We start from the raw sequence: 11,900 nt of genomic DNA on the forward strand, positions 1-11,900 counted from the left end.
GGCCACTCCACTGAGACTGCCATCCTCGCAGTCACAGAAGCACTTCACTTGGCCAGAGCGAAGTCACTCAGCTCTGTCCTCAGAGTACTTGACCTCTCCGCAGCGGTCGACACTGAACCACCAGATTCTTCTCTCGTCCCTTGCTGGGATGGGCTTCTCAGGATCTGCGCTCACATTAGGGCTGCAACTAATGACTATTTTGACAGTCGAATAATCTATCTATTATTGAAACAAATAATTGACTATTCGGATTATGAACTTCATTCAAAAATACTAGGGCTGTCAACATTAACACGTTAACACTCGTTTGCGATTAATCACGAAACTTTAACGCATTAATGTTTTAATGAAAATTTATCATATTATCATGTATATTATATAAGTTTGACCGCAACTTCCTTCCATAATTCCAGCGCGGATATTTACCTGACTGAATTACTGAAAGGCAAATGCAGATGTGCTGAACGGCAAATTTCCTTTTAACCCTTTCGCATGTAACTTATTTGCTATGGTATGTAGCGCGTGTTTCCTTATGTGGTTCATTATGTTTTCATTTGCGTTATTAAGTTTCTTATAGATTTCAGTTAGCATTTGCTATATTTTTTAGAGTTGAATCGCTGTTTCCTCAAAGCTAAAATTAGCTAGAATTTCTCCAATCTAGTGTTCTAATCGCACCAGTTTTAGCATATGCGCTAAATGGCTAATCACACCGGTGTGACCGTATGCGCGAAAGGGTTAAAACGAAATTTGCCATTCAGCACATCTGCATTTGCCACGCCTTCCAGTAATTCAGTCAGGTAAATATCAGCGCTGGAATTATGGAAGGAAGTTGCATTCAAACTTGATAATATGATTAATTTACGTTAATGCGTTAAAGTTTCGCGATTAATCCCGAATGAGCATTAATGTGTTAACGTTGACAGCCCTGAAAAATACGTCTTTTAATGAATGGTTCCTAGAACTAATTCAGTGAGGGCAGTTGCTTGCTGGGGAGCACCAGTCTGCTTCGTTTGAAGAAAGCGATCCATGGTAGCATTACAAAATCCAACAAACCCATAACTTGTTCAAATTAATTCGAATGCAACCCACATTGGGCACGCATGCATAGACATGAGTTGTAGAAATCTGTTGCGATTTAAAAAGTATCAAATTCTCCAGTGTTCTCTAAACTTGTGCACACGGCAGCATCACTATCTCCAACCATAAACGTCGCCATGACAAGGATGCAACATTTAAACAGGGAATTTCTAAGTAGCAGACGGGCTCTGGTTTAACATTGTGAAGTTAGGGCACATTTTGAATATGAATAGGATCGTTGTGAATAATAGGTTATTATTTGCTACACTGTATGTTCAACGTCACTAATAATTTATTAATCAAGAGAAAATGTATTTCAAAATAGAAAATGTTACAGCTCATAACATGAAGTAACATGGCTTTTACCATTAACATTAGCTATGCCAGCTAGCTAACTAACTTAACGAGACAAGTCTTCATCATCCAGAGAGCCAGCGTGCCACCTCTACAGATGCTCGAGCATAACTGATGTGCTCCCATGCCAGGCAAGGTCAGGTTTGCAAATGTTGCAGTTCACAACCTTCTTGGCAGAGTTAACCCTTTCGCGCGTACGGTCACACCGGTGTGATTAGCCGTTTAGCGCGTACATGCTAAAACCGGTGCGATTAGAAAACTAGATTGGAAAAATTCTAGCTAATTTTAGCTTTGAGGAAACAGCGATTTAACTCTAAAAATATAGCAAATGCTAACTGAAAACTATGAAAAGCTTAATAACACTGATCGGAACATAAACTATGTAATACACACGCTACATAGCACAAAATATAAGTTACATGTGAAAGGGTTAAGAGTTAAATGCTGCCACACTTTTGAGGTCTTTGGTCGTGAGGGTGTTGCCATCTCTATTGTTCACTCCAGTAAAGCAACGTAGCTTAGGCTACATGTCTGAGCATTCCAAGTCAGCACGAAAAACACATGCGATGATGTCACCAACTAATCGACAATTAAATTCATTGGCAACTAATCTGGTTATCGATTTTAGTCGACTATGTTGATAATTCGTTGCACCCCTAGCTCACATGGTTTGAATCCTACCCATCTGACCGTTCCTATCAGGTATCTTGGAAGGAATCGGGGTCCCACAAGGTTCCGTACTTGGCCCATTCCTTTTCTCCCTTTACACTAAATCACTTGGACAGGTTCTCTCTGCCCACGGTCTTTCCTACCACTGCTACGCAGATGACACACAGTTGTTCTTCTCTTTCTCCCCCTCCGACTCTCAGGTCCAGCCACGCATTGCAGCCTGCCTAGCTGACACTGCCTCCTGGATGTCCACTAACTATCTTAAGCTCAATATGGAGATGACTGAGCTTCTCTTTTTTCCAGCAAAGAGCTCCCCAACAACTGACGCTCCAATCACCAGAGAGTTCTGTAGTGACCCCCTCCAGGTCAGCCAAAAACCTGGGCGTGACCCTGGATGACCACCTAAACTTCTCAAGTCACATCGCGGCAGTCACCCAGTCCTGCAGATTCTCCCTCTACAACATCAGGAGGATCCGCCCTTTCCCAGCAACCCAGCTCCTAGTTCAAGCACTAGTCATCTCCCGCCTTGACTACTGCAACGCCTTACTGGCTGGCTTACCAGCCTGTGCCATCAGGTCGCTTCAACTGGTTCAGAATGCTGCTGCACGCCTGGTATTCAACCTCCCAAAACATTCTCATGTCACTCCGCTACTCACTACACTTCACTGGCTTCCAGTAGCAGCCCGCATCCAGTTTAAGACACTGGTGCTTGTTTACCAGGCCACAAGAGGCGCTGCCCCTTCCTACCTTCCATCTTTGATAACTCCATACACTCCAACCAGATCTCTCCGCTCAACCTCAACTGGGAAGCTGGCGGTCCCCTCACTTCGGGAACCTGGCAGCCGTGCCACTCGGACATATCTTTTTTCTGCCCTGGTTCCACGGCGGTGGAATGACCTTCCTCAACCAATCAGAACTGAAAAAAAGTGTCTGCAAAATACCAAATTGTAATTGTAACTGTAGTAAGATATGCATTTTAGGATCCCTATGTTATGAAAGCAGCTCAGATCTTTCCACCTAAAAATTACAGCGCTTGGTAGTAAAAACCTTCCATGTGTGTTTGTACTCAGAACTGAATTATTTAACATGTGTCACAGCGATTCCTAGCTCCCACCAGTGCATTGCTTGAATTGAACAAGGAATAAAGGGAGCCTTCTGAGAAAGCATGCTCTTATTGTCAAGTCAACAGCCTAACAGACATGCAGGCAAATCTCAAAGGATAAAGCGGGATTCCAGTGAAACATCAGTCAGAATCTCCCAGAGAGAGACCCTGACAGCTGAGACTGTAAAATGATACAGATGTGGACCCGCTGTCATTCATTCATCCGAAGACAGAAGTAGAATACAGTCAGTTAACACTGCTGAGAATTCAGCTATGTTATAAACCATTACATGTGAAACCAGACCTGCTCCAACATGACTCCAATTGCTGGGTTACATTTCCAGAAAGAAGATACCCTCAGAACCAAAAACATTCCCATTTTTACCTTTATGAGATATGAAGATGTTTATAATTACGGCTTATCCTTGTGAGACCATGAGAGTTACAGTTAACTTTATGCTTACAGTGCAGTGTAACAATGTCAATCACTATTCTCACTCCGCCCTTACTTTTAGTGGCTATGTTACTGAACAGTTCTGCCCACTAACTCACAATAGTTGCTATGTCAGAATGCCTTTATTGTCCATAGCACATTGTTGTACAATGAAATTTGCTGTGCAGCCCCTGAGACGGTACATTCCACACATGTACACACACACAAGCACACCAGATAATAAATATAAAATAAAAAAGAGTAAAAGAATAAAAAAAAGAAGTGGCATATCAAGAGCTACTGTTGTGTATTGTACCTATGCTATTGCACCATGTAAAAATATTATTGCACTGTGCCAAAATGTACCACTGTACCAATATTATGGCACCTTATAAAACATTATTGCGTGTTATATCCAGATTATTTACAGATGTTATTGCACATGGGGGGTGGGGTGGTGGTGATGGTAGGGGGGTCAGTGTTTTGTGGAGTTCAGGTCAGTAATGGCTCTGGGGTAATAGCTGTTTTTGAGCCTGGAAGTGCGGGTCTTTAAGGCCCTGTAGCGCCTCCCAGATGGCAGCAGAGAGAAGGGGTGATGGCGGTGGTGAGTTGCATCCCTCAGAATGTTGCTAGCTCTGCTAAGGCAGCGTGATCTGAAGGTGTCTTCCAGTGAGGGCAAGGATAGTCCAATTATTTTCTGGGCTGTGTTTATGACTCTCTGGAGAGCTCTCCTGTCTGCTGCTGTGCAGTTAGCATACCATGCTGTAATACAGTATGTCAATACACTCTCAATAGAGCAGTGGTAGAAGGACACGAGCAGCTGCACGGACAAGTTGGTCTTCCCCAGTGTCCTTAAAAAGTACAGCCGCTGTTGAGCCTTCTTGACCAGAGCAATGGAGTTGATTGTCCATGTGAAGTCCTCTGTGATGTGGGCTCCTAGAAACTTGAAGCTGGAAACCCTCTCCACTTCTTCTCCTTTGATGTTTAGAGGAAAGAGGTCCTTGTGGTGTCTCCTGAGGTCTATGATGAGTTCTTTATTTTTTTTGATGTTCAGTGATAGGTTATTCTCTGTGCACCATTCTGCCAGTTTGCAGACTTCATCTCTGTAGGCTGCCTCGTCACCGTTTGAAATCAATCCCACCACTGTTGTGTCATCTGCAAATTTAATGATTGTGTTTGAGGGGTATGTGGGGACACAGTCATATGTATAAAAAGAATAGAGAAGGGAACTCAGCACGCAGCCTTGTGGTGCGCCGGTGCTGAGGGTCAGGCTTGGGGAGATGTGGGGCCCGAGTCTGACTGTCTGTGGGCGGTTGGATAGGAAAGTCCTTGATCCACATGCACAGTAAGTTACGGAGACCCAGCTCAAGGAGTTTGGTGACCAACCTACTGGGGACAATACTGTTGAACGCAGAGCTGTAGTCTGTAAAAAGCATCCTCACATATGTCCCCTTCTGTTCGAGGTGGGACAGTGCTGTGTGGAGAGTCGTGAAAATGGCATCCTCCATGGATCTATTTGCTCTGTTGCTGGTCCAAGGTGGGGGGGCGTGGATTTGATGTGCTTTAAAACCAATCTTTGAAAGCACTTTGCTATGATAGGTGTGAGTGCCACTGGTCTATAGTCATTCAGACCACTGATGTTGGTCTGTTTGGGCACTGGTATGATTGTGGCTGATTTCAGACAGGCAGGTAGAGTAGCCTGGGAGAGGGACAGGTTGAAGATGTCAGTAAACACCTCTGCAAGCCAATGGGCGCAGTCTCTGAGCACTCTTTCTGGAATCTCATCAAGCCCCACAGCGTTCCTAACATTCACAGTGCTGAGAATTCGCCTTACCTCCTGTGTCTGTATGGTAAGTAAGTGACTGGTGGTAGCTGGTGGGGGTGTGGCTACATTGTCTAACCCTTTTACCTCAAAGCGGGCAAAGAAGCAGTTAAGTTCATTTGCGCGCAGACGCACAGGGAGAGTGGGGGTGGGGTTGCGCGGAGAGTGTGAGAGAGGAGAGATGCAAACACTGGCACGGATTTACTGAAGAAACAGGTTATGTAACGCAACATCAAACTATATCGATATAAACAGTATTGTCTCATCCTATATCTCATTTGAAAATATATTGATATACCTTAAAAAGTCGTTATACTGCCCAGCCCTAATTACAGCATAGTTCACGGACAGTTCAAGGAAGGTTCACACAATTGACAAACAGTACAAAAGTGAAGTCACAAAATCATATAATGTTTGTTTCTGTTGCTTGGAGCCAAGCATCCATTTAGGCTAACTATTGTTAGCTTATACTTGTTATCACAGAGCTGCACCATCTTGGCTATGTGTTATTTTTCATGGTAGTACAGTACAATTCAACTCCATGTTATGTGTCATCGTATTTTAATTGATATGAGTTGTATCATAACAACTAGAACTGGGTTCAGGGGGTCCAGAGGCAGGTCTTGTGAGCTGTGCCCCATCATAATACACAAAGTAAACACAATTACACACACAGTTGGCCCAGCGAAACACTACACCTGTGTAGGTGTCATCTCAACCCATGTGTTCAGGTGAGGGTCTGTCATGAGCTAGCTGCAGGGTGTGCTTTGTTTATTCTCAATACCATTATTTCAGTCTTGATGGGATCACTTCTGAAAGGAAAACTAAGAAACAAATATATGTAATTATTCATTGCTCATTTATTTTCAGTTCAATTCAGTTTATTTATATAGCGCTTTTTACAACATGAGTTGTCATAAAGCAGCTTTACATCGGTATTGCAGGCCCGACACTCCCTCAGAGCAAGCCAAAAGTGACAGTGGCAAGGAAAAACTCCCTGACTAATAGGAAGAAACCTTGAGCAGAACCAGGGTCAGAGGGGGAGCCCATCTGCTTCTGGCTGGCACAGTGTGGACAAATTGAGTAGGAAAGAATTTCCTAAGAGAATTTCCCCGATTTATGAATTTTATTGCAATATAAAACCCCTCAAGATAAAGGCATCTCATTTTCAGGGTTTTTTTTTTTTGGTTGGTGGGGTGCAAACTGCCGCTCAGGAAACACAAAGTAATCAGTCACTCCTGCTTAGCCTTAATTGGCCATAATGACTGTGTATTTACACTGACCCAACACAAACTACTATGTACATTAACACTATGTGGTAGTTACACATGTGTACACAAGCCACAAACAGGTCTCACAATGACAAGTACTTTGACTATGTGTATATAAACCAGGGGTCTCCGACACGTCACTCATGAGCTCCTGGTAGCTCACTGCCTGTTTTTGAGTAACTCCCCAAAAGGTTCAAAGATTACGTACAAAAAAAAAATTCAGCAACAAATAAATTACATTTACATTTACAAATAAATGCACGCTGGAAACCTCTTCCCATTTCAATCCAATCAAATACACAGATGTCCCACCCCTCTCCAACACAAAATGATATCAGCTGTCAATCAAATAAGTTAAGATACTGTCAGGTTTGGCAACACATCTTCACGTCAGTTACACTGTAGGCTAGCTACTGAGGTAGCAACTGAGCTAAAGCAAGGAGCTTGGTGGTGTTAGCAAGCCAGTTTAACTTATAAAATAGGCAGATTTATGATGAACAAAGAAAGTGGCCAAGCCAAAAAAAAATCCCAAAACGTGCTATTTCCATGAGGAATGGGAACGCAAGTTTTTTTTTTCCCCTACGAATGTGAAGGACAAGTGTGTGCCTCATCTGCGGTACCAGCGTTTCAGTCGGTAAAAGATGCAACGTTCAGTGCCATTTCAGGGACATTCTAAAACTCTTAACGTGAAAAGGCTTAACGTGGCTTAATGTTCCAAAACAGCGATCAATGATCACCAAATTTCTCTCGGACATGTCTTGTCATAAACACTTCCACCTGTCAAAAAAATCAAAACCTATGATTATGGACGTTATCTTACATTATGCATTTTCCTCTCTATTGACGCCCATTATAAGGAAAAGGCTTAACATGGCTTAATTTTCCAAAATAATGTCCAATGATCACCAAATTTGTCTGACATCTCATGTCATAAACACGTAGCAATGCTTTCTGTTTTCTATGACTTTGATGTGAATTTAAGATGTTTTGATATATTATGTGAGCTTGACACTTGACACAAATTTGAAACATATGGATACAGAACATACGTTTGACATGTTATTGATGTGAATTTAAGATGTTTTTCATCCAAAATGACAGCATTGGATATTGACATTTGATACATGTATATACAAAAGTAGCTTAATTCAGCTGGTTAATGTGAGTGTTTTGATATGTGAATAAGCATGAGTAACATAAGATATGAGTAGCTCTTGGCCACTTTCATTTTTTCAAAGTAGCTCTCAGATGAAAAAAGGTTGGACACCCCTGATGTAAACAGTAGCTACAATGTAATGGCAAGAGGCAGAATGTAAATACACAGGGATTAGAGCCTACAAATGACTTATTGTAAAGTGGGACCAAAACCCTGATGCCTTTCAGGTGATTCTGCAAAATATGGCAGTCATTTTGGTGCATTAAAACCAAATGCTGTTTTTTCCTTTTAATTACAAACGTTTGGAGATTTCAAACAAACATATTTGCTTAGTGTTGAAGATAATTATAATAAAAAGAACATTTAAACAGATATAAAAATTGTGTCCCTGTAAAGCTGCTAAAGTCGGTGTAGTTGTTATCTATTCATAAAATCTTACAATTGTGTAATACAGTGCTGGAATTCCCTGACAACAATCAAGAACAAATGGTACATGAAATCTGTGGAGCAGAGAGTTACCTGAACTTGGTCATATGAAAAATGTCATGGATCTATGTTCCCACCCACTCTTTTGAAATAAATGCCTAAAACATGCCGTAATATTGTCTGAAAATACAAGATTTCATGATAGAATAGACTAAAATGTACAGATCTGTAGGGATTTCAAACTCCTCTAATGACCATAACAGTAACTGGGAAACGCTGGTTCTGTGCCTTTTTCTTATCAGACGATGGCAATTGATTAGGAAGCAGAATAAAAGAGGTTCTCATGCACTTATTTTGGGGGGCACAGTTATATCAACACCCCACTGCATCTGGGCCCTTTTCACTGGTCCACTGGGAGCACCATTAAATGGTAAACTTGAGACTGGTCCACACATGCTGGGCTGCAGTTCTCCGTGTCAATAAGCCTTTTGCCTGCTGGCTGGTGGTTTCAGCATCCTCAAATATCAACTAGAATAGGAGGAGGTCTGCAACTCAGACCCACACTTCTGCCCCCTGCAATTCAGATTCCTAACTTGGGCCCAGTGCAGGAGGGAAATAAATGTCTCCTCTTCATATAAAACATATATTTTAAAATCCCTTTATCCTTTGATGCAGAAGCAATTCACTACTGTGCAGGGGAACTAATTACATTTAATGTGCCTCATTTGTGTCCTTGCAAATAAACACAAAAACACATTCATGGATTTTGGAGGCATGAACAAGCTTAATCACATATTTTCCTCAATATAAAAAATAGGTTACAGGTAAGCCTATTCCATAACATGAGTGTAAGGGAGCGCACATCTACCATATCATTCACCTCCCCTTGCACATTGGATAACATGTTTCAAATGCCAGATGACATCCTCCAGTCCACCAGAGCAGTAGAGAGCGTCAGGACCGTAGTTCAAACAACGGAGCAGGGAGATCGCTCCTTTTAACAACACTACAGTGGAAGTCTGGGTAAGAGCGTCTGCTAAATAACAAATTGAAAATGTAAATATATAGTGTATGGTTTTGAGATTTGAAAATTTGTGCCTCACATCCCAATCTCCAACTCAGAGGAAACCTTGCAATGGTGCAATTGGTTTCTCACACTTTATTTTAAAACCCAACACCTGAACTGAAAGTACGTTTGCACCGATATAACAAAAATGCTTTTCAGATGTTGATTTTTTTGTTCTTTGCCAACTAATTATGGTGAGTTGAGTTTGAGATTTAACAAAACAATGGCATACAGGCTAAAACAGACAAAACTGACAGTCAATGATCAATAATTCCACCAAGTCGAACATGTTGCAATGTTTCTCTGTAATCTCAATTTCTGCATCAACATTTTTCCTAGAAAATAATGATTACTTAACGAATTACTTTCCTCAGTTTGTAGGGTTTTCTTCTCTAGTCCTTACTTATACTCTAGCTAATAGGGATATTACTCATTGTTCTTTATCTCTTATTTTAATTCATTTTCCCTATACTTTCACTAACATCTCCAAGTTCCTAGACGGATGTATCTAGGTAACTACAGCAAAGAGGTCTGGCCCCCGGTAATTTCCAATAGAGGCCCCTGCGGTCCAGGTGGATTCAATTCCAGATACCAGGAATTCTGAATCTTTGAAACAATTTTATCGGACTTGGATTCAACGGAGATCATACCTTAAATTACATTAAAGTTCACTCTAGGCTCATAAAATATAGGTATGTAGCTACTAATCAGTACTTTACATTTCGCCACCTAGTGACAATTGCAATTGTGTGGCTAGCTAACGTTAGCCAACAAGCTTTCTTCTAGCATAAAAGATTAACACTCAGCAACACCAGTCTTTTCGGGTAAACCTTTTCCATCTTTGTTATTAGTGTTATATCGCAGTTCAACTTACCAAGCAAACTGTAGATAAATGCCAGCGAACCGCTGAGTACGAACACATAGCTAACACGTTTGTGAACTGAACTACACAGAACACATGTCCCTCGGTTTACAAACACAGGATCTCTCAACAAACGTGATTAGGTCCAATAATGACTCGGACCCACCTCCAAACACTCCTCGGCTTCCTTCATCGGTTAAAGCGCTATAAAACGCAACTACCACATTTCAGAGTTCGCTAGCTGTCTCACGTCGTGCAAGCACTTGCCTAGTGCCGACCAAACCACAAACTAGTTAACAATAACAGAAGCTAGCTAGCTAGCAAGCTCAAATCAAACTATTTCTTGACCGCATGAAAATACAGCCACCCGCACTAGATACTTTTAAATCTTTCAGCTTGCAATCTGGTGTTTTTCAAACGATCAGCGAGTGATTTTCTTCATTGTTAGCTATGTTAAGTAGGCAGCTAGCTAGCTCAGAACCTCATCCAAGTAGACACAAAACCTCCACAGCCACGGCACAAGGCGGGAGGTGTGAAATGATACAGAAGCCAACGCGGTACTTACTTTAGGATCCGACCCAAGTAAGCCACGGAGCCAGGAAATCCTCTTTATTTTCAGACAGTGTTTTAATGTCTTCCCCTTTCTCTCCACAAACACTTAAGCAGAGCTTAACGTCAGGGGATGAGTGACTGAATCAACAAGCAAGTTGAAGTGTCATATTACATTGGCTATTCTATTACCGGAGGGCCATGCATCGTGGTCGGTAACAAACTATGTCCCAGAGTATAAGCAAGCGGGAGCGCCGCAGGAACACGCCGACTGCCGGATGACTGCAGGAACGGTGAAAACGGACAGGAGCCTAAAAAGAACGCTAATTTGCGATATAGCTAGCTAGTAAACAATACCCCCAACGTTCGCGTATACCTCTACCTGCGTGAAAACAAGCACATGGTATATTGACTTAGCTATGTGTGTGGTGGTGTCTTCTATTATGCACACTGTATTATTAAAGCCTGCCTTGGTATGTATTAGTTAATAATAAAAAATACAATGGAAGAGGAAGAATACATGAATGATTGGAATAGAAAGTAGTGATAATTTGTTACTGAGCAGTAAGTAGGCTAAACTAATTACAAAATAATAATTGCATTTAAACTTTGTGAATTCGACGGCTTTACCAAGTGAGATTACACCATAATACTATTGTTGTTGTTGTGTTTGCTGATGATCATTTAAAAAACATATATATTATCATTATCAGCACTACTTTTGTTATTGTTTCGCTTCTATTAATATCTATCTAACAGATGAGGAAACCTATGCGCTTCGAAGTTGAAAGTGAATCCTGTGTTCCGTATTTTGCAGTTCGCCAGTCTCCGACGGAGGGCTCTGAATAACAAAGACATGTTTGAGAGCAGCGGCGGCGGCAGCAGCAGCAGGCTTGGCTGGGTAGGTGACGTCAAGGAACAATGACTGCGCCACCAGCGCCGAGACACAGCTACGCCAGCGCACTTCAGTGCATCGCAACGCTCTCCAGCCAGAGGGCTAAAGGCATGCGCTGCGGACGTTTAGTGCACCGCCAGACGTTATCACTCGGCTACCTCAGGTCATCGTATTCAGTTTTTACCCACACGCACAGAACAATTCCGTGTTTTTCACTG

The 11,900-nt window shown here is 41.9% G+C and overlaps 1 protein-coding gene across 4 annotated transcripts in view; it reads right to left on the reverse strand.

Moving 5' to 3' along the window:
* Nucleotides 1-10,986, reverse strand: part of zmiz1a (zinc finger, MIZ-type containing 1a) — a 191,807-nt gene extending 180,821 nt beyond the window's left edge. For 3 of the 4 annotated variants that reach the window (XM_036547494.1, XM_036547491.1, XM_036547492.1), the window contains exon 1: nt 10,804-10,983. The gene's annotated coding sequence lies outside the window, so the exon portion shown is untranslated. Of the gene's footprint in view, nt 1-10,803 lie in introns of all 4 variants that reach the window. The other variant, XM_036547495.1, reaches the window with a different exon arrangement.
* Nucleotides 10,987-11,900: the final 914 nt, after the last annotated feature.

The sequence above is a fragment of the Megalops cyprinoides genome, chromosome 15 (genome assembly GCF_013368585.1).
Source record: "Megalops cyprinoides isolate fMegCyp1 chromosome 15, fMegCyp1.pri, whole genome shotgun sequence".
In the NCBI taxonomy this organism is placed as follows: domain Eukaryota; kingdom Metazoa; phylum Chordata; class Actinopteri; order Elopiformes; family Megalopidae; genus Megalops; species Megalops cyprinoides.